Here is a 4,129-nt window from a genome sequence, read left to right as displayed (position 1 = left end):
GCGGGAAGTGTGGGAAGCGAAGTTCTGCCAATCTGTAGTGAGAAGAAAAAGGGCAGCCAAGGATTTGATAGAAACATAGAAAACCGACAGCAGGAAAAGACTCGCTGGTCCATCGGGTCTGACCCTTTGAGGTTGTTTGTTTGTTTTTGTTTTCGATATTTTTATTTATTAATTTTAATTATTATTTTTATTTATTATTTTATTTTGGATGATGGACATTTGTTTATCCCAAGTTTGTTTAAACTAAATTACTGAGGATTGATCCACTACTTCCACTGAAAGTTGTTTCCAAGCTTCCACGGTGACATAATGCTTTTAAAAGATAAATCTTCTCAGTTTGAGGTTATGCCCGTGTTTTTGATATTTGCTTAATATTGAAAGCACTGCCTTCTAGAACCCTATTCACACCCTTAATATATTTAAAGGTTTTAATCCTGTCACCCCTTTTCCCTGCTGTGCGGCTGTACATATTCAGTTCCTCCAATCTCTCCGGTTACATTTTGTCCCTCAGACATTGCACCATTTTTTTTGCTCATTTTTGGACCTGCTCAGTCATATCAATATATTTTTATAAGTGAGGTCTCCAGAACTGGAGAAAGTATTCCAAATGGCATCTGATTAAAGTCCTATATAGTGGAATTAGGATCTCCTTTTTCCTGCAGGAAACATGTGTTCCTGTAGTGACATATCCTTGAATTTTGTTTGTCTTCACAACTGGCCACACAGTTTACTGACTTTGCAGTCATCTGCTATGAGCAGATCATTTTAGTTTTTCAGGAGATGGAAATCCTTCCCAGGATCTGAAAAATGGGAAAATATTTCTCAACTCATGATCTTTGCCATTATTCAAAATACTTTGGGTAGAAACCCACAGCCTCACATATAGGCACTGTGGAAGGATTGGACAGCCGTCTGATGGTCCCTGGATTATCAACCCATTTCTATTTTTCTCTTCTTTCCTCCCACTCCTGATATCCATAGTTGTTGAGCTTGTTGGTATTATTAGGAGTAAATTTAAACCCAATGAAACTTAACTAGCAAATCTTTGAAAATATTTTGAAAGCTTTCTTTCTTTCTTTCTTTTCTTTCTCTTTCTTTCTTTCCATAACTTTGTAAGATGCATCAGGTAATAGTTTCACATTGCAGATGGCTAGAAATTGAATAAAATGGGTATATTTCAGACCATGATATATATTTATGGCAGAAGACAGATTTTATAAGAGGAGTTTAGAATTTAATGTTGCTTTTCTTAGCTTTGTGTCCATTTGGTGAGAAATAAGCCATAGAATTTCAGTAGAGATTGCAGCATTTCTTTTCAATCATGTACAGGTAGTCCTCGAATTATGACCACAATGGAATCCAAAATTTATGTTGCTAAGTGAGAAATTTGTTAGGTGAGTTTTGCTCCCATTTTACGACTTTTCCTGCCACATCTGTTAAGTAAATCACTGCAGTTGTTAAATTAATAACACAGTTGTTAAGTGAATCTGGCTTCCCCATTGATCTTCCTTGTCAGAAAGTTACAAAAGCTGATCCCATGATCTCAGGACACTGCAACTGTCATAAATATGAACCACTTGTCAAGCATCCAAATGTAAATCCTATGACCATGAGGATGCTACAATGGTCATAAGTGTGAAAAATGGTCATAAATCACTTTTTTCAGGGTTGTTGTAACTTTGAATGGCCACTAGATGAACTGTTGTAAGTTCCTTAGCCATTAGGGAAAAGGCAAATAAAGGAGAAGGATTTTCACCCCAGCCTGTGTTTGACTGTGATGTGGCCAATTATTAGTAAAATAAATTCCTGTTTTTCTTGTCTCTTTTTAAGATGTACTGTACTGTAATTTAAATAGCAATAAGGTTTTCCTAGCTCGTATATTTCTTATTAAATCTAGATGTAGTGAATGTATTAATAGTTGAGCTAAATCCATACTCTTCATAGAAGACATTTGTGTTTATAGCTTTTAATTTTTTAAAAATGTTTTTTTCTTTCAGTATTCATATTCTAATGTTCAAGAATACATTTTTTAAGAATTGGACCTGTTGAACTAAAATTTCCATTTCAATCATCATTTTGTTATGAGAAAAATGTTTTCTGGGCACTTTGGGGTGTTTTTTCTTTTCCAATTGATGGTAGACTGTGCTAAAATTCTAAATTTGAACAACTATGAGACTATAGAGCTCTTTTCATCCTTAATTTTATATTGTCCACAGCAAAATTCTCCTAATGAGTTTTGTGGTGCCCAGTCACACTTTTCCCCATTCTGAAACATATGATTATAAATATCTATATATCTAATTTATGTTTAATATTATAGCGGAAAGGAATTATAATACTGAGCGTGAAGATTCGTTCTCCGAGCTTGTGGGTTGATTTCCAAATTTCCAAACCAGCCTAGATAACATCCTCAGCAGAGTTTAGAGTTTAAGATGTTACCTAGCCTGGTAATGAAATGTTTGGAAACCAACTCACAAGCTCTGAGAACGAACCTTCACCCTCATCCTACACCCGAGCTACAGATATTTGCCACTATTGCAAATTATAATACTTTTAAGATAGGTCTGTCTCTCTATGTGGGATACTTGATCCAGTATTATTAAAGTATAATTCTATAGAAGAAAAAAATTGAGAAAATGATAAATGTTCTAACATAACCCATTTAAAGATGTCCTACAGATTACAATGTAAAAGGTTGAAATCCCCTCTAAAAGTACCATCTTTAAATCAGTCCTGAGTCTGGTGGCATCCATGTGGTTTTCATAGCAATATGAGTTTGCTACTGACTTCTTTTGAGATGACTTTGAGATGGCAAGTGGATTTTATAATGGTGTCTAATGGTGCCATTAGTGTTGGGATAATTGGTACAGACCTGTTCCTCACAGATCAGATAGTCTGAAATTCGCTTCTTAATGTACAGTATTTAGGAAACAGAGGTGTTGTGTTGTTACTTGGTACAACATAGGTGGGATAGGGTAGGAAAAGAATAGAAAGAAGGAACTGGAATGAATTTGGGGAGAAAGGGATGGAAAGAAAGGCTGGAGCACACTGTATTTAAGAGAGACATCTAATTTAGTATCACTTCATCCTTAGCAGTACTGCTTCTATCTGGTACTGAAAAGGCCCAGAGCTAGAAAATCCAGCCATTATTTCTCAGAAAACAAACCTCTTTCTGAAGGAAGAAATGTGAGAAAGTCTGGATCATATAGAAAGCAGATTATTCTGAAGAAATAAATTGCATTACGTTTACAGAGTCTCTTTCCCTCTGCTACAGTTGTATACTTGGCTAACGAATTTGGGCATTCTACTAGAAATTATAGTTGATGAATGAATCTCCGCTATGACATAATCCATAATGCATACTCCCAACAGAAATGTCTTCAGCTAGTACTTTCTAAGTGTTTTGGATTTCAGCTCCCTATAATTCCAAATCCTGAAAAGCATTTTCTAAAACTAAAGATTAACGTATATGGATGATAGCAGTTGGAGAAGACTACCCAAAATTCTTGGCTATATAGCCAAGTGCAATACATTTCCTTTATGCTTTGTGAAGCATACTCAGTAAAATGATTGTTGCTGTTATTCAGTCACTAAGTCATATCTGACTCTTCGTGACCCCATGGACCACAGCATGCCAGGATGTCAGGGCATTTATTAATCCCATGTTTGGCTCTGGGACTAATTACCCTGGTTTAGAGGAGATGAATCGAGGCTTATCCTTGTTTGCAATAATCTGAAAAGAAACGCGAGGAAAAGTTTCTAATAAAACTCATTTATTTGTTATAAAGAAAATAAAACACCTCACTAACTAAGAAAAGTTAATTGTTACATTTTTGAAGGTAATTCGGGCCGGCTATCTCTTAGCCGGACCTTTCTGGAAAGAGAACAAAGGAAAGAGTGTGTGAAGAGCAAGTGAAGGAATGTGGGTGGATGGACATGCGTAGTAGCTTTTGATAACAATTCTTGGCAAGGTACGGAGAGTCAGATAGTCCAGAAATAATGAGCTCAGCTGGTAAATAAAATAACGCAGTGACATTTCCCTTCTTTGCCAGTTGAGCGAATATCAGTTCATCATCTAATAAGGCACATCTTCTCGCGCAGATACTCGTGTTGAGCTGCTGGAAGTGGT

The sequence above is a fragment of the Pantherophis guttatus genome, chromosome 4 (genome assembly GCF_059756535.1).
Source record: "Pantherophis guttatus breed Tessera chromosome 4, ASM5975653v1, whole genome shotgun sequence".
In the NCBI taxonomy this organism is placed as follows: Eukaryota; Metazoa; Chordata; class Lepidosauria; order Squamata; family Colubridae; genus Pantherophis; species Pantherophis guttatus.
This window is presented reverse-complemented; position numbering follows the sequence as displayed.